The sequence below is a fragment of the Nipponia nippon genome, unplaced genomic scaffold (genome assembly GCF_047370975.1).
Source record: "Nipponia nippon isolate SJK-2023a ecotype South Korea unplaced genomic scaffold, ASM4737097v1 scaffold_2, whole genome shotgun sequence".
Classification (NCBI taxonomy): Eukaryota; Metazoa; Chordata; class Aves; order Pelecaniformes; family Threskiornithidae; genus Nipponia; species Nipponia nippon.
In genome coordinates this window covers 4,270,303-4,292,021 of record NW_028262336.1, presented here as the reverse complement: position 1 = coordinate 4,292,021, position 21,719 = coordinate 4,270,303, and the positions used below count along the sequence as shown (strand labels likewise).

General features: G+C 45.4%; 1 protein-coding gene across 12 annotated transcripts in view; it reads right to left on the bottom strand.

Annotated features, from left to right (window-relative positions):
• B4GALT4 (beta-1,4-galactosyltransferase 4) overlaps positions 1–21,719 on the bottom strand; it is a 44,840-nt gene that overhangs the window by 20,932 nt on the left and 2,189 nt on the right. For 2 of the 12 annotated variants that reach the window (XM_087756841.1, XM_087756844.1), the window contains one exon: positions 16,095–19,868. The gene's annotated coding sequence lies outside the window, so the exon portion shown is untranslated. Of the gene's footprint in view, positions 1–6,526; positions 6,548–6,702; positions 6,749–14,248; positions 14,272–15,010; positions 15,269–15,383; positions 15,505–16,094; positions 19,869–21,719 lie in introns of those variants that run through there. The other 10 variants (XM_087756847.1, XM_087756849.1, XM_087756842.1 and 7 more) reach the window with 9 other exon arrangements.

Genomic DNA, 21,719 nt, shown 5'->3' with positions numbered 1-21,719 from the left:
AGCTCCCTAACTAAACAGGAAAATAAAAGTTACGTAGAAGGAAATTAAATGGGAAAACTACGCGAATGGAAGGGAAGACAAAAATGCTGAGACTTTCAGTGAATATATTTTGTTTCAGCAATGAATTTTTATTTCTTACATTTGGCTGAGTCTTGCTGGCAGGCATGCCATAATAATATAAATTAGCAGCCGTGGTGCTGTAAGTGACAGCAGCTTTGAGTTAAATAGTTCCAGTTTTTAGCTCAACTAATGAGCAATAAGAAGGATAACATTTGCTTTTTACTATGGCCAGCTGAAACATCAGTGCATGCCTCTCGGCCCAGCACTGCTTCCCAGTTAGCTGTCGTTACTGTCATACCAGGGAAGGACTTTTGCAGGACCGAAGTGATTCTGAACCACAGCTTAGTTCAAATTTCAGTTCTGTTGCTTAGGACTCCGATTCACAACTGCAGCAACCGAGGAAATAATGGACCAAAATGCTTTACCCTATTATCCCACTGCGTACCATCAGCGGAACAATAGGGATTCAAATGAAAGAGAAAATGTCCACCACCCCCCTGCAGTTTATACGCTGCAATAGCTGCGTACAAAAAAATCAGTGATAAGCTGTATGAACGATCGGAGAACAGTAAACACTGCGGACCCTGTGGGTAATATTAGCCGGTAATTATTATATCAAAGACCTCATAATTTTCTCATTTAAACTCTACTTGCAAGTTTCCATGGAATAATCTAAATTTCTGCCTTTTATAACCTCTCAGCTACTGTGCCATGGTCAGCAGGTGAAGCACTTCCCCCACGGAGGGTAATCTCTCCACAATAAACCAAGCGTAATGCTGTACAAAGTGCGTGCATGAGGAAGGAACTTCCCTCTCCACCACCCAACCCAAACGTCTTCCAGATTCACCTGGGCTGAAAGCACAACATAAAGTTAAGATGCTGAACTTAACATGCAGGGAATGACTGTCAACAGGTATTTGCTAAAAATCAATTTATTAAACTCATAGCCTGCCACTTTATCGGAAGCGGACTGCATTCTTAAAAAAAGGTAAGACAGTTGCTTACCTCTGATGCACAGACTCGTGCAAATGGGCTGTCCCCCCAAGAAATTATTTTTTTCCACAAATAAAAAATTAATTTTTAATTATCCATGGAAAAAAACATCATGAAACATCAGGAAGCAATCAGCAGTATTAGTCAGAAGAACAAGCTTCTGAAATACATTTTTTTGTTAAATATCAGGAGGAGCACACCAGTATAAAATTGCTCAGGTACGAGGATGTTAAATTATGAACATAAGCTCTGAACTTACTGCACCAATCTTATTTATACTCTCCTCTCCTCCTATTCAGTTAGGTGAAATCTCACACACACCAGTCTCCTTTGTCAGCTTTGCAAGGCTCCTTTATAAGCAGGTGTTACTAAAAGTTCACAGTACTTGCCTCTGACAAATATTCAGACCGTACTACTGTCAGTGTGAATTATGTCACATAACTAAAACTACACCTTAACCGAGTTCTCCGGCAGCGACAGAATGTTGCTCTTGCTTAAAATATACTTGAGCCCTTCAACAGAGGAGCATAAATATGCATGCACAATCACAACAATTAGCCACTTTCAACTCATCACAACACACAGGCAGAAGGGCATAATTCATATTTCATAAACTTGCAGCTTGGTATTTTTACGTTTTCTATGGAGAATATAGTATGTATTTCAAAATGTGGAAAGCCTGGAGATATTTTGGGTATTTTATGTGTAAAAACATACCTGAATCAATTTACCCATCAATTTACCTTACATTATTACTTCATAGGTTAAAAGGTATTAGCGTTGTTTCCCCCCCGAGACACAAGAATGGCACGTGCACAGAAAGGCCTATCTGATTCTACTAACAAACGATAAAGAACTGGACCCTTATGAACGAAGGTGACTGAGAAAGACAGTGAAGAGCTGGCACTTTTATGACTCCCACCAAAGACAGAGAACTCATGAACTTAAGAGGACAGTAACTGGAAATAAAAGGACAAGCAAGAGGTTAAGCCTCAGTAAAAACTTCCCTGTCAGAGAAACGAAAGGAAAACTTGATCATTGCCCCCCTGGAGGATGTTGCTTTACTATTTCACACTACAGACTCTTCACTTGAAAAAGCGATCTTTCACCAGCAAGCTTAAAATACCTGGGTTGATAAGTCAGGCAGCTAAGCCAGAGTCAAGAACACCAGAGTCTGGACCTTGTTAAAGAAAAAAAAAAAGTTAGGCCCAGGGCCCGCTGTTAGAAAGCCACACCCAGAGAAGTAGTATAAAAACCAGAGCAGTCACACATCCATAAAATCATTATTAATGGAACAGCCTCAATAAAATACTGACGAGAATAGTCATGCAGTATCTACTCCAACCTTAATAAAGCCCAACAGTCATTCTGCAATTCACATGAAATAATGGAGCAGATGCTTCACAACTTGCAATGAGATAAAAATTAAACCTTTACCAATTAAGTACGGGTTGAGGATACGCAAATCACAACCACAGGATGGCTGAGGTTGGCAGGGACCTCTAAGAGGTCATCTGGTCCAACCCCCCTGCTCAAGCAGGGCCACCTAGAGCCAGTTGCCCAGGACCATGTCTAGATGGCTTCTGGATCTCTCCAAAGACAGAGACTCCACAGCCTCCCTGGTCAGCCTGTGCCAGGGCTGTGATTCTCACAGTAAAATAAGTGTTTCCTGATGTTCACATGGAATCTCCTGTGTTTCAGTTGTGCCTATTGCTTCTGGTCCTGTTACTGGGCACCACTGAGAAGAGCTTGGCTCCATCGTCTTTGTACCCTCCCTTCAGGTATTTATGCACATTGGGAAGTTCCTCCCTGAGCCTTCTCTTCTCCAGGCTGAGGAGTCCCAGCTCTCTCAGCCTTTCCTCATAGGAGAGATGCTCCAGTCCCTTCATCATGGCCCTTCGTTGGGCTCTCTTCAGTATGTCCATGTCTCTCTTGTACTGTGGAGACCAGAAATGGACACAGGACTCCAGGTGTGGCCTCACCAGTGCTGAGTAGAAGGGAAGGATCACCTCCCTCGACCTGCTGGCAATACTTTGCCTAATGTAGCCCAGGATACCACATGCCTTCTTTGCCACAAGGGCACATTGCTGGCTCACATTCAGCTTGGTGCCACCAACCTAGGTCTTTTTCAGCCAAGGTGCTTTCCAGCTGGGTGGTCCCCAGCATGCAATGGTGACTGGGGTTGTTCCTCCCTCTGGATGGCAGCACAACCCTCTGGTGTATCTGCCACTCTTCAGAATTTGGTCTGGTCTGCAAACTCACTGAGGGTACAGTCTGCCTCATCATCTAGATCATTAATGAAGATGTTAAACAGGACTGGACGGAGTATTGACCCCTGGGGTACACCACTAGTTACTGGCTTCCAACTAGACTTCATGCTCCTGATAACCACCCTCTGGGCCCAGCTGCTCGGCCAGTTTTCAATCCACTGCACTGTCTGCTTATCCAGCCTACACATCAACAGCTTCTCCATGAGGATCTTATGGGAGTCAGCATCAAAGGCCTTCCTGAAGTCCAGGCAGACAATATCCACTGCTCTCCCCTCATCTACCAGGCCAGTTATTTCATCCTAGAAGGTTATCAAGTTGGTTAAGCATGACTTCCCGTTGGTGAATCCATGCTGACTACTCCTGATGATTTTTTCTTGTCCTTCATATGCCTCGAAATGGTCAGCTGCTCCATCATCTTCTGAGGTATGGAGGTGAGGCTGACCAGCCTATAGTTGCCTGGGTCGTACTCCTTGCCCTTTCTGAAGACAGCAGTAACATCTGTTTTCCTCCAGTCTTCGGCCACTTCTCCCAGTCACCATGATTGATCAAAGATTATCGAGAGCAGCCTTCCAATGACATCAGCCAGCTCCCTCAGCACTCATGGGTGCATCCTATTGTGGCGCATGGACCTATGTACGTCCAGTTTGCTTAAATATTCCCTGACCTCTTAAGTAATCCTCTTCCACCAAGGGTACATCCTTCTTCATCCAGCCTTTCCTCCTGGTCTCTGGGACCTGGGATTCCTGAATCACAGTCTTGCTAGTAAAGACTGAGGCAAAGAAGGCATTCAGTAGCTCAGCCTTTTCCATGTCCTGCGTAACCATGTCCCCCATCCCATCGAGCAACGGGCCCACTCTTTCCCTTGTCTTCCTTTGGTTACCTAGGTACTTATAGAAGCCCTTCTTGTCATCTTTGATATCCCTAAATCGTGGCTGATATATTGGTTGGGGAGTGAAAACAGACCACCCCATCAGATATTAAAACATGTGCAAACAATAATGCAATCAAAAATTCAATACTAAACAAATCCTGCTATAAAAAAATATAATCCCCAAGATGCTGGAAATGTGGTTCTTCCTTCTTCTATACTTTGCAACTCAGGGTGACTATCCCTCAGATATGGGTGGGAAAACATCTGTGGTGCACTAAACTGTTCTCATAGCTCTCAAACCTGTCTCTAGCTAGATCTGACCTTCATCAAATGTACCAAGAAACTTTCATTGGTACATAAACTGCAACTCTTCTTGCGAAATAAATTCTCGGTGAAGCATAACCAAATCTAGTTTAGAAAGTTACAGCTTACTACAAGGGCACAGCACTTCAGGCCACAAGGTTAAAAACACCACGGTACCCATTTCAGAATTCCATGAAAAAAATTAAACAGAAAAAATCATGGTTATCCAAATATGACATCTGCCAGAGATCCAAAAATCAATGAAAAATGAGAAAGGTCTCCATCTATATGTGGACATACTCATATCTAGACAGACGCTACAAACACACTTCTAAACATATCCATGATCATATCGAGGCACATAAATACTGCATGATCTGCGTTCCCCAACATCATATCTGTACTGGTAACTGTCCCTGTGCTCTGCAGCTTGTCTGCCAACTCAAGTTCTATAGCCTGCTACGTTTTTCAAAACATATGCCAAACCCTACTTGCTTGCTCCAAGGTTCCTAGCACTGTTCAGAACAGGCTACCTGTAGGAACCGATCAGAAATGCGGTGCTATAGGACTCACCCCACAAACAGGGGGGGGTCGGTTCTGATCCTTCAGCCTGTTGGCATGAACACAAAGCCCTAACTTGCTCTCCATCCGGGCAGACCAAAACAGCAAGCAAGGTTCCAGCATGGACAAGACTTCTTCCTAAGCAAACTAGAAAGATCAGAGCCATTCATTTTCACTCAGGGTTTTCCCCAACAGAAATACAGATGCATCGGAGTCCAACAGGCTGTGCAAGCACAGAGCAAGTGAGCAACGTATGTGCAAGCTGGTTCCCCATGCAAGGGCTGCGGGGTTGATCTACCCGTACGCAGTGGGCACTTGCCTAGCAGCCTGACTGAAGCCACTAGCATTACGAAGCTCAGATACCCAGAAATTCTGGACTAAAGGCTGTTCTTTTTCATCTAGGCAAAATCACTAGGTAGACAAAGACAGTCTCAGCAGGAAGATGGATTACTGGTAGCCCTGATATTAGTGAAGAAAAGTAATCTTATTAAACAAAATTTGTTATGTAATTGGAGTTGATAAAACCTCATTATTTTCCAAACATTTTTCCCTGATACATTTTTAGATAAAAATTGTCATTATGATAACTGTGCTAAAGCCTGGAGTCACATGATTACTTATCAAAAAAGTTATGTTTCACAGTATAAATAATCAGTGAGAACTGCCTAGATTTTATTTTTCATGTGTTTGTATTTAAAATAATTCACCCTGTATGGAACATCTGCAGAACAGCTCCAGAGAGACACCTTCGTTTGATGCATGGAAAATTAGTTTTTAATTTACACAAACGAACTTTCTGACTCTACCTGTTTTGCACTGCCCAGTAAGGACAGGTTTCCTATCATGCAGGATTTTCCAGGAGCCCCTGCAACCTCCTCAAGCTCACACACAAATTCACAGATGGCAGAACAGGTTTAGCAGCAAAAAAAGGATTCCTTTCAATCTAACTTTAAAAACCCTCATAAGTTCAAGCAGGAAATGAAGCATGAAAGCGTTCCTTGGGACTGCATTTATCAGCTCTGCACTACACAGACTATTACTTAGTATTTTATCTAGGCCAAAGTCAAAAGTAGAAATAAGTTAGCTCTGGGACTATCATGAAGCTGTACAGCAATCTTCTTCATTAAACCCTCCAAGAAAATTAAATTCTTTCCAATTGACAAGGTAGAAAGATCACTGCACAGCATAAGCTTTTCTAAGCAAGCCAGTTCAAGTCCTCAAGTTTTACAGGAGTCTAAACCTACTTCTTTCACAGGTGTTTCCTTCTTTTCAGAAGATTAGGTTTTTAGTAGGGCATTAAGCTAATAGTTTTTAATACCTCTTTTATACAACAGTTTTATAATCCTATTACCTCTTCCTAGTAAAAAAACCACCAACTGCACTGAGAAATGAAGTCATGGGCTATTTAAAAAAAAAAAAAAACCAAACAAAAAACCAAACAAAAGAAATCCAATCCTCAGACAAATACCTGTTCCACTTCTCCAGATTTCAAGCCAAATGAAGCAAACGCGTTAAACCACTCGCTGCTGCTGCCACATCCCTCCTGCCTGCGGAGCAGTCACTCCGCGAAGCATGGAGAGCGCTACGCACGCAGCGGACGCTTTTCATCCAGGAAACCCCACACCATAAAGAGACCTCTGTTACCTCTCACATGCTGCAGGGAAGAGTCGGCTCAAACCTTGCAGGATGACTGTAAAAAAAAAAAAAAAAGAGCAAAAAGCCAACATAATATCCCACTTTTCCCCAGCCCTAAGAGGCTTCCTCGTGCTGTCCTACGCGCCCCTCCCTCGGCTCGCGTCCCAGCCTGGGATGGCAGGCAGCCTCTCTCCTTTCCTCCCAGCGCAGCAGAACCAGCACGGGGGCACTCAGGCAGATCTTGGCAGAGCACTGTGCCAGAAGCAATACTGCATACAAATAATTACTATAACAAACCATTCCATTAGAAACAAAGGCTCAAGCCTTTGCTCCTAAAAGCAAACCACAATTTCTATTGGAGCCTTTTCTGGTATCTGCTCCATTTGGAGATTTTTAACGTTAGCAATGCCATTCTTCTTACGCAGATCAAGCTGCCCACCCTCTTGTCCATACCTGTGGAGAAGTCCAGGTGCTGCTCTCTGTTATCGCCCAGACATCCTTGCCAGTGACATTACCACCACAGACAGAAGCGCGTACTTTATGCAAGGGTCTTTCAATCAGTCTTTTCACAAAAGGTAACTTATTATTACAAGGTTGTCCCTCCCTGGTGCTTCTTCCACCACTTTGCCCCGTAACACTCCTCTAGCAACCTCGCCAAATCAGCAGGATGCAAACAACAGAGGTGTCTTTGCCATCTTGCCCATCTGGGGCTCTCTGAGGCTACCAGGGCAGCAGCACCGCAATGTTAGCCATGCTGGCCGAGCTCCAGTCTGGCACACAGCTGCCAGGAAGAGTTTTGTTGCCAACCTCCCTAAGGCTCCTCCCTAGCTGCTATATGTTCAGCTGACAAACACGCTTCCTTCAGTAGAGCTGCACCTACATTAGAGGAATTTATGAGCTTACCTTAGGGTGTCAGGTAAGGGGTGGGATTTTCTCATGCTTCCAGTCCACATAGAGATAATGACAAAACATATAGAAAGGATGAGGCCTGAGTACATACAGGGTACACAGCTAAGACTGATTGTATCAGAGGTGGTGAGAGAAAGGATAGGTGCAGCCTCAGGACAAGTCTTAATCTCCTGTAACTCAAACCTGTTTGAACTTTGTATGATACATACATTCCAAGCAGGTAGATATTTCGAAGCTTCCCCAGTAAGCCTCCTCCTCTATGCCACAAAGGTCTTATCATTAGGACTGCACAAGAGTTTTGGGGAAAAACTTCCTCGTTTCAGACACTTAGTAGCATCTGAAAAAACCTTCAGGACTACTGTGCGTTTTAACTAGTCAGCCACAAAGTCAGCCCAGCCTAGATCTCAACTGTCACCGCCTCGCCTTCCTCTCCGCTCCAGTCCCCAACCCACACCTTCTCTACACCGGCACGGGCTCTCACGCTAACAGGGGGTTAGCTGGCTCAGGAGGCAAGCAGCATTTCCAGCAGCCTTCTGTGATCCTCTGTCTACCCTTCCCACTGAAGAAGGTCAGAAGACCTGGTACAACTACCAGCAGAAAAACAGTAGCTCAGCTTTCAGTTGAATAGGAATGGTTGTTTTAGGAGGACGATAATACGCATTTCCAGGCAGTAACTGGTAACATTCTACAAACTGCCTCGAACCAGACAATTTTAAAGAGGAAACGTACAAGTTAAAAAGAAACAGACCAAGGTGCATTTGTGGGGCCTGATTAGAATAACAGCCACTGCCAGCTAAAACATTCCAGTTGTGTGGAGAACAGAAACAGATGTGCTGCCTCCGCGCTCTTTCCTTTCTATTTATTACTTGTTAACTGCTTGATACACAATGCAAAAGAACAGCAGCTCCAACTCCCTGAATTACAGATAAAGAATACATAACACACCAGGAAATAGCCTAGATATTTACCTTATATAACTTATTGTCTCCAGGCCTGTGGGCATCATGGAAGCAGCAATTGCAACAGATGTAAATGAGGAAAGGCTTGGCAGGCAAATACAATAAATCCATTTCGTATAAAAGCACTGAAAGAGGACTCCCCATACATCTTTAACTCTGACATGAAGGACGGAAAAGAAAATAGGAGCGTCTCAGTATCTCACCTATCCCTAACAGGGACGCCGTTGTTCTTCCACCCAACATTACCCCAAAGGAGGAACGCTATTCCTGCGTCCCAGCCTGCTCTGGTTTATGATCAAAGAGCTGAATAACTTGCTCCAGTGATTGCACTGGACAGAAGCAGCAGTCCCTGAGCACTGGTACGTGTGAAGTCCGTTGTCCTTTGAACACGTGTCACTGATTTTCTGGCTGCCAGACACCCACCCGGCTGCTCCCTCACTTCCCCCCTCCCCAGGCGGACAGGGGGAGACAGTAAGATGAAAAAGCTCATGGGTCGAGATAAAGACAGGGAGATCACTTATCAATTACTGTCACCGGAAAGACAGACTCGACTTGAGGTAAATTAATCTCTTGCCAATTAAAAATAGAGTAGGATGGCGATAGACAGAAACTACAACATATTCCATCCACTCCTTCCCAGGCTCAACTTCACTCCTTCATTCCCACCTCCTCTACTCCTCATCCCACAACAGTGCAGGGGGTTGGGGAATGGGGGTCCGTCCATAACAGCTCCTCTCTGCCACTCCTTCCTCTTCACATTTCCCCCTGATCCAGTGCGGGTCCTTCCCACAGGGTACAGCCCTTCACAAACTGCTCCAGCACGGCTACCTTCCACCAGCTACAGCTCCTGCCAGAAAGCCTGCTCCTGCGTGGGCTCCCCTCCAAAGGCTGCAGTCCCTGCCAGGAGCCTGCTCCGGCATGGGCTCTCCGCGGGCTGCAGCTCCCTTCAGGATGTGCCCGTCTGCTGCAGCAGGGTGGGTATCAGCTCCGGCGTGGTCCCCTCCACGGGCAGCAGGGCGGGTATCGGCTCCACACCAGGACTGCCTCCTCCTCATCGCCTCCTTCTTTGATCTTGGTGTTCACAGAGCTGTTTCTCACTTTTTTTGTGGGTTTTTTTTGTTGTTGTTTTTTGTTTTGTTTTTTTTTTCCTTTTCTCTTTTCCATCTCTCTCAGTCTCTCCTCACTCCTCTCTCAGAGCTGCTGCGCAGCATTTTGCCCGTTCTTAAATACATTTTCCCCAAGGCACCACCAGCTTGGCTGGTGGGCTCAGCCTTGGCCAGCAGTGGGTCCATTTTGGGGCTGGCTAGAACTGGCTGTGTTCAGCGCAGGTGCAGCCCCTGGCCTCTTCTCACAGAGGCCACCCCTCTACCACCACCTCGCCACCTACACCTGACACAGCACTTTGAAGTGAAATACTGACTTAAAAGTGGTTTAAAAGACCCAGCACGTTGTTTGAGATGTATGGCTTCTTAATGATTACTCACACCTATCTACCCAGAACGTGTACCATTTTCTAACCACTAGTACACTCAGGCGAGAGTCCTCTCCACCCTGTACCTCCAGGCACAGCACGCACCTGCTAGCTTCACTGTCCTCTACTGATGTCCAGAACAGTAACTACACACTTCTACCACCTCAGATTAACCGACTGACCCTTTTTGACTATTCATCTAGACAGTCGTTGCTCCATGGCATAACTATTCTGCCATAGCTATGCAAATCTATCTTCAGGTAGACAAACTTGAGGCAACAATTTCACCAATGCAGAAAAAATTTCAGTTGACATCTTCGCTTAACCCAGGACCCTAGAGGAATCTTGGCTTTGGCATCACTCTTGTTCGAGCGCTTTACATCTATCTCAAACATTAGATAGTGGATATACAGCTACTTTTAACATTTCCAGACAATTTGGTGAGCAAGCAGCAGACATTTTTATACAGTCATGTTTCACTTATAAAACAGAGGCCCAACTCTTGGCAAATACTCAGCACCTAGAACATCACATTAAGATTTCTGAGGTTACCAAAGAAAAAGCTTATGCCTTCTTTACTAAGCAAGTACAGAGCCTTTGCTGCAAATGACCCAACATTATTATCAAGCACGGGCCAACTGAGCGGGTGCTGCTCCAAGACTCCAGTACAGTTTTTACTTTCCTAAGATGTAATGAACTCTGATTTTATGCTAGGAAATGCAATCTAACATCTCCAGGCCAAGAAACACATTTATGAATGGCCTCTCTTGTTACACAACTACAGCTGAGCCACTGACCTCACTGTAAAAGACATGGCGCTGTCAGACTGAATGCAGTCAAAGAGACGGAGCAAGACATACAGCAAACAGTACTGGCACACCCTCCAACTACCTAACTGCTTACCACAGAAGTATCTTTTAAAAAAATACAGTATAATTTAAAAACACCTTCCCACCAAGGTCAGCAGAATGTCCTGAAAAAGCACATGGTAAAACACATTTCTGTGAACACAGGAATCCCACGTATAACGGAAGGTTAAGGTCATGATTCAGCTCAGCAATACCCTATCTTTTTCTGACACCTGCTGCCTTGCTGGAGTGGATGCCAGAGACCTTGCCACTTCAAAAAAAAAAAAAGCCAAACAAAAAAAAAAACCCTCAACACATTTCTGGCCAAATTCCTCACTCACTTCTCTCCTGCACAAAAAAAATAACATCCGAGAAAAACACTATATTAAGACACTGCACATTCTTATTTTAGCTTTAAGTACTTCACAATGAATTTTCTAAATCAAAATGTCAACCTCAGATAGCTAAAGCAATACATGATATAAGTTGAGGTAGAGGTATAGACCTGTGGCTACTTAACACATTTATCATTTTCAGTTTACAAGCATCTATGAACAAATTTGTAAAAAAAAATGAAAACTAATAAAGTTGTACATGTATTATGAATGCATAACTAAGAAGAGAAACCCATTATTTGTTTCTCATGGAGGTATTTCAGCATAAGAACTGCACCAAAGACATTCCAGTTGAAGATTCCTTAGGCATGAACAGATTTTACTTTTTTTTATTTTTACAGTCTGATCTCAGTAAGGATTATGAATTGTCAGTGCCTACTGCAAAGACACCTATCAAGAAACTATGTAGATGGCATAACTTTGTTAAGCTATTAAATGTACACGTTAGAACACAATTTACATCTATGCCAGTTTTCAAACAATCTGCAGATGGATACTTATGCAGGAGAAAAGTTTCAAACATACAATTTAAAAGCTCTAACTCACATCCTTTGGAAGTGTTATGGCCTAGAACAGCATTTGACAGAATTCAAAACTGTTCCAACAAATCTAGCTCAACCCAGCAACACGCAGTTTTACTCAAATGCTTGTGGAAGTAAGTCTAAAAACATACCCCCCCTCAAGAATCAAGAAACTATTAAACCTTTTGGACAAGCAGCTCAGTAAAGTTTCAGGCAGTGGGAGATAGTGTCTCTCTCTTCCTCCCGCTCGGTTGCTAATCTCTTTTCCCCATCTCCCTGGATCTTGCTGGAGAGTCTGGAGAACGAAAGGCGAGATGTGATATGGGCTCCTCTTCTCCTACTCCTTCAGGGTTAAAGAGCTCCTGTCCCTCTAGAACCCTCCTCCTCCTCACCCAAGCAGCATCGGGGCTCTAGCTCCTTCCAGCAACAAGAGAGAAGGTCGAGGGGGAGGATACTTAACTCAGAAGTGAGGTAGGGGTAAGTGGCTCCTTTCCAACCCTTCACTGCTCATTACTGTGCAGGTATTACCCCTCCCCATCCCACAGACGAACTCTGGCAGCTAATTTTGTTCATAAGTCAGCGACAGGACTGAAGACTGAGGGGGACACACGATTAGTGCTGCAGATGCCCCAGCAACATTAGATCCAAAAATTTTTCTATTATTTAGAATCGCATACATTTAGAATCATTATGATATCAGTTTAAAAGGATTATCTGAATTATAAGGCATGATAACTTTATCCCACAATTCACTGCCTGACAAATAAAAATTATCCAGTTGTTGTTCTCAGGAGCAGCACAACATATATGCTAAAAAAATATTTAAGGACACCAAGATGACACAATCATAGCTGTAAGACACCTTACTTGTACATATGCCAAAGCACTTCCAACAGAAAAAAAAAAAAAGCACAGAGACACAATACTTACAAAACCCCCTAGATGTGTTAAAAACTATTACGAAAAAAGTGATGGAAGCCCTCTCCCATTGTTTTACAAAATTTTCAAGGTCCCCTTTTGTCATGGTTTAACCCCAGTTGGCAACCAAGCACCACACAGCCACTCGCTCACCTCCCCCCCCCCCCCCCCCCCGTGGTACAGGGGAGAGAATCGGAAGGGCAAAAGTCAAAAAAAAAAAAACAAACAACCAAACTCGTGGGTTGAGATAAGAACAGTTTAATGACTGAAAAAAAATAATAAATTGTAATGAGAAGGAAAATAACAAAAAGAGAGAGAAACAAAGCCCAGGAAAAACTAGTGACACCCACCGATCGATGCACAGCCCATCCCCAAGCAGTGACCGCTGCCCCCCAGACAACTTCCTCCAGTTTCTATACTGGGCATGACGTCATATGCTATGGAATACCCCTCTGGCCAGTCTGGGTCAGCTGTCCTGGCTGTGCCCCCTCCCAGCTTCTTGTGCACCTCCTCACTGGCAGGGCATGGGAAGCTGAAAAGTCCTGGACTTCGTGTAAGCACTGCTCAGCAACAACAAAACACCAGTGTGTTACCAACATTATTCTCATCCTAAATCCAAAACACGGCACTATACCAGCTACTAGGAGGAAAACTAACTCTATCCCAGCCGAAACCAGGACACATTTATACACAGTGCAAAAACCACCAGCCTCTGAAACAAAAAACGGTTAGCCCAGTTGCACACCTGCTGGGAGATTTCTGGACTACGTATTTGCCTAAACAAGCTGGTTTTTAACTGAACTCTTGCATCAAAGCAGGCAGTCATTTGACCAGGCTTCAGAATCGTCAGGCACACCACCTCTGAACTAGAAAAACCCAAGTTCACCAAGCTCATTCAGGCAACTTAGATTTAGGATCATAGAATAAAAACCAGAAGTCGAGCACCTCTCAGCTTCTATTTTTTCTACATATTATTTAAAAGAGAAGAATGTGGCAACTCAAACCACAGAGAAACATAAAAACCCAAGCCTTCCAAAGTTGAAGTAACAAATTTCTTACTTCTAACTTAAATGTATTTGTGAAAATGAAATACAGTTGTTACAAAAATGACAAGGAAATACCTACATAAATCTAAAACAAGATCAATCATACTTAAAGAAAGTGTTTATCAAGAAAACTCATTTACAGTAACAATATCTTGCATGAAAGGTGATATACTTCACAGCGTTAAAGAAACATTCATGAAACGTTATCTAAGTTGAATAATGACACAGAACAATACAAAACTCCAAAGCCACGCTTTTCAATATTCTAATCTAATCAGAGTATTTGTAATTAACAACAGAAGACTTACAGAATCATCACCGAGTTAGCGAAAAAGAAAAAAAAAATCTTTAGAGAAAGACCATCTCACGTAACTACCAACCTTACTGATAAAAAGTGTAAATATTTAAAGAATGTGAACAGCTCCTAAAGTTCGTTTGTTTGGTTTTTTTTTTTAGTGTTAGCCATCTCAATGACATCAAACTTTCACCTTCCTTTTCTCTGATCTTCCTTGTTGAAAACTGAGCTCTTCTAAACTGACTCAGCTGTCCCTTGGGAACTTCCATAGCTGTTAAGTGACAGGGCAGAAAGAATGTTAAATCAACAAGAGATCTTCACTGTTAACTCTTTGAGACAAGCAGGTATTAGTAAAAAATTGAATACATGTATTCTCCTTTTTGACTATTACTACCATTGTGCTGTGAAAATCTTAAGTCTACAAGGTTTCTAATCATATCAGAGCTATACTTTAAAAGTGTTTGTATTACGACTCAGAAACCAAACCTTCTCAAATACTCCCACTAGTAGTCCCAGTTCTGCTTTCCCTCAAGATCTACAAACACATTTCCATCACCACTAGCCCATCTAGGGCATTTTCGTCAAACGAGGGCTCTCACGAACCTGTGCAAGTCTCCCCTCAAGCCCTCTGATCACTGTTCCGGCACCTCCAAAATAACATCTAGAGCAACAAGTGAAGTTTATGCCTCATCGGTGAGAAAATTTTAGTAAACAGCATCCCTTGCCTGCGACGCAGTGTCTCCACGTGTGAAATGGAGAAAATAATACTGAGTCCTGAATTTATTTTACCACAAAACCGTTCAAAAGCTTTAGTTAAAATAAAAACACCAGCGCGCTACATCCATCCTCCTCTCCGAGCCCGATGCAGCACGTACTTCCACCTGGTACATAATTTTTAGATACACAACTGTTCCCAATGATATCAGCCACGCTACACCGCGATGAAATTATGTACCGGATTATGTATTTGCAGGACGAGCATCCCCAAGCCCTGCCCTTGCTGCTCCCCAGGGATCGCTGCAGAGGCCAGGGACAGCCCGGGAGCGACGGGCTGCAGCAGGCCAGCCAAAGTTTCCTCAGACGCTCCAAGTACGAGGCACAATTAAGCAAACCCTCTTTCGCTAAGGATTTTAAAAACCGAAAACACCCTCCGGAAATTCGTTATCCCCACCGCTCACTGCCACCTTTTTACACCTCCCTCGCAACTTCACGCGCTCCCAGCACCCCGCTCCCTCTCGCCGCCCGCCGCCGCTGGGGTCAGGCCCGCCCTCGCGGCAGGCAGCTCCCCACCCCGCTCCCCCGCTTTTTTAACCCAAACCCCTACTCACCGGGCCCGCCCCTGAGGGCGCCCAGGGGCCGGACGCGCCGCTCGCCCCCGGGCCCGCAGGGACCCGCAGCCCCGTTCCCGCCGCGGCCGCGCGCCCCCGGCCAACCGACCGCCACCCCCGCGCGCGCAGGCGCCCTGCTGCGCGCGCGCGCGCCCCCTCCTCTCCCCTCCCCGCCGCCTGCCGGGGGCGGGGCGCGCGCGTGCCCAACGGCTGCCGGTGGGACCCGGCCGCCGCGGCGGCTGAGGGGGCGAGGGGCGGGATGGCGGTGAGGCGGCGCGGCCGGCCGGCCTGCCTGCCTTCCCTTCTTCCTCCTTTCCTTCCCTCCTTCCTCCTTTCCTTCCCTCCTTCCTTCCCTTCTTCCTCCTTTCCTTCCTTCCTTCCCTTCTTCCTCCTCTCCTCCTCCTTTCCCCCCTTCCCCCTTCCCTTCTTCCCTCCCTCCTTCCTCTTTTCCTTCCCTCCTTTCCTCCCTTCCCTCCCTCCTTCCTCCTTTCCTCCCTTCCCTCCCTCCTTCCTCCTTTCCTTCCCTCCTTTCCTCCCTTCCCTCCCTCCCTCCTTCGTTCCCTCCTTTCCTCCCTCCCTCCCTTCCTCCTTTCCTTCCCTCCTTCCTTCCGTTCTTCCTCCTTTCCTCCCTCCTTCCCTCCCTTGCTCCCTTCCCTCCCTCCTTCCTTCCCTCCCTCCTTTCCTTCCCAAAGGGAATGGATCCCTACCCACCTCCGCACCACGGCAGCACCACCATCGACCCATCGTTATTCCAGCACCGCCATCGACCCATCGTTATTCCCTCAGCCATGGCAGCTCCTCGGCGGGGCTGGGAGTAGCGGGCTGTGCGGGCCTTATCCGCTTGTTTGCTTTAGAATTTCAGAGCAAACTCGGGAGGCATAACGTTATCGGCACAGGTGAGACGGTGCCGGCGGCTCGGCACGCCCGGCGTGTTTGTGGCTGGGTGCCACAACCCTGCCAGGTCTTGCCATTCGCGGGAATGCCAACGCGCCTGGGGTTTGTGAAGTTGCAGGGGAGCTTTGAGGGCCGTGGGCATCGCAGCATTTGCATTGCTGGTACTCGTGAAAGGTCAGACGTCGAGAGTTTTGCTTCTTCTCAAAATGTATCATATTTAGCACTTCTTTACAGTGAAATTAGGTGGGGCTTGGCAGGAGTTATTAGAATCTCAGAAATCAGAACTTAAGATACCTGCTTCCAAACCCTAATTGCTCAGGAAAGAGAAAGGTGTTCCCCTTCCTAAATCTTAAGTGCAATCACAAAAGGGCTTTTTGTGTTGAACGCTAACAGAGTGCAGACAAAACCCCTTCCAGTGTGCACACCCACGGGCAGACGGCTGCAAGCGTTTATCTGTTCATGGCCAGTTTTCTTAGTATTTGGAAAAAAGCCTCAAAGGTATTTTTGTCTGCAGTACAAATCAGATCACCCTAAGGATTAGCCAAAATTCATATTGCTAGAATCATAGAATCGTTGAGGTTGGAAAGGACCTTTACGATCATCGAGTCCAACCGTTAACCCAGCACTGCCAAGCCCACCACTAAACCATGTCCCTAAGCGCCACATCCACCCGGCTTTTAAATACCCCCAGGGATGGGGACTCCACCACTGCCCTGGGCAGCCTGCGCCAGGGCCTGACAGCCCTTTTGGTGAAGAAATTGTTCCTAATATCCAACCTAAACCTGCCCTGGCACAACCTGAGGCCATTTCCTCTTGTCCTATCGCTTGTTACTTGGGAGAAGAGACCGACCCCCACCTGGCTCCAGCCTCCTTTCAGGCAGTTGCAGAGAGCGATAAGGTCTCCCCTCAGCCTCCTCTTCTCCAGGCTAAACAACCCCAGCTCCCTCAGCCGCTCCTCACTGGACTTGTGCTCCAGACCCTTCACAATAATACAACGTTTGTTGTTTCTCCATGCAAAACTTTCCAGCATAACTGCCCCCACCCGCAGAAAATGAACGATTATTTTAAATTATTTGGTCAAAATATCAAAGCGGTTTCACTGACAATGGCAAGAAAAGCAGAAGGGGAGCAGTAGGGTTGACCACGGTGCTGCCCTGCTGAGTCCGCCTGGCTCTCGGGTAGGCCTGCGGACGTGCCCGTCAGGAGCTGGAATATTCCACCCAGACCTCATAAAGTTGCACCCAAGAGGAATCTGCTGTCAAGCGCTAAAAAAGCCCTTCAAGAAAAAGGCAAAATTTATTTTCTTTTGTGGTGAGAAATTACTTCTGTTGAAAGAACCAGAAAGGAGAAAAATTCTGTTTAAAAGTGTAAGAAATTAAATGAAGCAAGATGTTGCAAATGTTTTTGCAAGAAAAAAAAAAAACAACACTGAAACTGTCAGAAATTAGGTCTGAGGCAGAACGAAGGCTAGTCTTAAATTCTTTCGGTTTGTAAATAGTGAAGGATGTTGATAATCCAAAAATAAAAGATGTATGAGTAGTTGTCCACTAAAAACTGTATGAGTGACCCCATTTCTGATGGTATCAGTCACACCTATGGACAGTTTTAGTCGGATTTTATAAGATTATGTAATTTTCAAATCCAGATGCTACTTGCTGGTTGTAATTAAATCTGTCAAAGCGGCATCGGTCCCAAAGACGTGAAGTTTCTGTTAACGCTGCGAGAATGAGAGCTGCAGATACAGAAGACGCTCCGCTGAGAGAGTGACAGAGAGCGTTAGTTGTCATTTGACCCGGCGAGAGTGCATTGGCATTATCCGGCTTGTCTGTCCCCACGGATTTAATCAGCGGGTTCCTTAAGTCCCAACGCACGCAGCAAATCACATCCCCGCTCGTCCTGCAGGCCAACACAGATAGGTAAGCGAACGGCGAGACGTGAAGCTCTTACGGCGCGGTGGTCTCACGGGACAGATAAGGGAGGAGAAGGGGTGGCCAAAGGTGTGCGTGAAGACGCCAGAAGCAAATCGGGATGTGCAGAGGATCCGCAAGTGTTGCGTGGACTTGGAGGTATCGGGGATACTGTGTTACGGGGGTATAAAGGATCTGTGGGAAACCTGGGCCGTTGCAGTGACGGCACTGTGGGGGATGTGGGAACGAAATGCGCCGAGAACAGCAATTAACTCCATTTATGGCCCATAGAACGCTGTGTTAAACTGATACAAGCACTTCTACGGCTACGCTTTTCTCAAAGTCCCTCTGCGTGTTTTCCTCCACAAGTGTCCTTATCTGGCAAATTTAACATTTGCCAAACTTTCTTTAATTGGGTTTCTTTCCTCTGGACTAAATGTTAACACTTGTTCTAAAAAATAAAACCCTCTTGTGGATCTCACGGGAACAGAGTCTGTATTGAGAAGGGTCCTGAGTCTGAAGTCTCCTTCAGTGATCTATCTTTAATTTTTTCTTAAGCAAAACCTTACATTTTCCCCTACCTCAAAATTTGAGATTGCCCTAGATGAGATCTTTAGCTGTTAATTTTAATCTCACTTGTAGAATATGGTAAGAACTGAACTTAGGCTACCCAGCATATCAGCCATCTATCAGTGGGCCCCACGCCACACGCAAATGCGGTACAAGCTATTTTTTCCCCAAATGCCCCAGTGACTCAAAGTTTTCAAAGTCTAAAATGATATTTTTGAAATCCTTGAAAAAGACCAAAGATCATTAGTTGTGGAAACAATGCCATCCAATAAATAATCATCGGTAAACTTAGTAGTAGGCATTTCAGTGGAATCTCCAGTTCGGAGAAGGACATACAGTATATGGCATGTCGAGTAACTTTATTATGTTGAGGTGACGAACGGACTTTTTTTTTCCTGTCTGGGAAGAGGCAATGATATCAGACAGAAAACCTGATACCTCACCAGTTTCCTTAGCACAGCATAAAGAGTTTCCCTCAGAAATCAAATCCAGACCAGCAAGTTCTCAGTGCTACTAAAAAATGACCGATGAAGCGATCCTGGATGTAGTTTATCTCAACACAGCAACATAGAAATAGCGGAATTTCTGAGCAAACGGAATCAGAACATGGGTCGTTTGGGTCTGTTTCTCTTAGCGTTGCTATTTGCTGAGCAGGAGCAGATTTTAAAGCCCTGCCAGTTAGTTTCCTATTCACACAGACATCAGTGACCTGAAGTAAAACTGCTCCATAACACGACGTGTAGAAGATGTACGGAAGCACCGTTTTCTTGGATGCAGATACAAGGCCCACATCAGACGCTCTTGACTGCAGCGAGTGTGAAAGCAGCCTTTCTTTTCGCCTCTATTCTTCAATCTCACAGCTTAAACACAGGCCTTTTACCTGATCATCTTTTGGATGAAAGCTGTTTGCCTGATGCGGTGTGGCCTCGAAAGGTGAACAGCAGCAGCGACCCGTTCTTGCATGCAGATGTGAGACCGAGGAACCTTTGGAAGGGAGATCTGACTTCCCAGGCAGTGTCTCGCGCACAAAATCCAAGCGGTGTTTGTGTGGGCACAAGAGGAAGTTCCGCCTCGAGTGTTGAGTGACTCGCGATCCCCGTGACACCTGTATTTTCTGGAAGAGCGTTAAGATAGTTGCGTTAAATCCAGAGGTCTGTGCTCCTATTTTAACTGTGTCTTTTTCAGCTACACCCTATTTTAAACCTTGGAGCCCAATCCTAGCAGGCAAACACTCTGCAGCACAAAATAACTTCCACGGAAATACGCCCTGGCGGTGATGACCCGCGGCCACAGCTGTACAAGTCAGCACAGCAGAGATCGCTTTAACAAGGGGCAGGTTAAGTTATAGATAACAGCGTGATGTCAGTAGCAAGGAGTTTAGAACGGGCTTCAAAAGTCATCCCAGCGACTGGTGGACGTTCAAGCAATTGGTTCATGCTGAATTTCATGTCGCTACAGCTACGCTGTTAGTGGTACCCAACCTCCTCTGGATACAGGTAGACGAGACGGAAATGATGTCTTTGCTTTGTCAAGGTAAGGCTTTGGCTCCCTGCCTGAAATAACAGTTGTATCCCAGGGAAAAGTTACAGGACTGTTCAGGGTGACACCCATTTATGTCCCACAGATTGGGGGGCAATAGCCCGGGAGTAAAGGGATAGAGGGGATGTTTGATAAAATGAAAAAGGGGTTAAATCAGGAAGACTGGAAAGGGATTTGAAACAAGAGGGAGAGTGACTGACAAAGAAAAAGGGGTTAGGTCTTCTAAGGGACAGCAGAAAACAGCCACAAAGCATAGCAGAAGCGAGAAGCAAATGAAAAGGGAATTAACCTGAAATACTACAGAAGAAATGAGAGTTAGAAGAAAACAGGAACAGAGGTAAAGATAGGCAAAATCAGTGTGCTGCTGGCTGAGAGCATGAGAAGTTTTATTCCGTTGGTGTTTGCTGGTGTACAGGCCAGTGGGGAAAGCGGCGGTACGGTGACTCAGCGTGAGTGTTTTATCAAAGTCCCTGTAGCAGCTAAACATTTAATCAGAGAGGAAGGGTCTTTTTGAACATGGGCTTCTGTACTTTCCTGGGCTTCTCACTGATGTAATCCCGTGTTTCACATGATCCAAGTCCCATGCGAGGGTCAGTTAAAACACTAGGGAGACTTCACAAAATGTAACGAGGATAGTCTCATCTTTCACATTCTGCCTGAGCTGCTCCTGCTTCCTCAGTCCTTGTTTCCTTAGCTCAGTCTGGATTACAGTTTCCTTGCAAATACGGGGAGAGCAAGGACCCAGAGGTTCACACATCTCTCTGGTGAATTCAGTGATAAATGCCAACGGATTGGCCACAAGGACCCTGGCAGATAAAGGCAAGTTATTCCTGAACTAGCATTATCAAGGATAGATGGGAATAAATTGTCACTCCGCCGTTTTCCCAGGCTCATGCTGCTTCCCTGTGAGAATGAGAACGGAAAGGACGAGGCACCCAAGCCTCCATACGATTTCATTGAATTCCGTATGCATAACCGTTAATAAGTAGTATGCTACGGAGGAGGGTGCATAAACCTTAAAACATCCAGCCCGAGTTGTTGTCAGGTTATTAGCCTAACTTCTACAAATAACACGAAGTTACTTCTTTGAGTCAAAATGCATAGCAGCTGTCAGATTCTTCTGCATGTATCCAGACTTAAACTGGTGTTCAGATTTGCAACTGAGTATGAATTTTCCCCCTGTGGAATTAGCACAGACCTCGGTCTCCTGCCTGACTGTGCCCTGCTGCACAGCTCCATCAGCTAAAATCTCCTGGGCATATTTTACACCAAGAGCAGCTTTCTCGTGGAGCAGGGGCCTCAGGCTTTAGGGACACCAGGACTGAGGTTAACAACAATTTATTTTTTGAAAGATTTCACATTTTAGTTTGGGGTTTTTTTCCAGCTGATCTGGAACAACAGAACGCTTTGGCAGATTTCCTAATAC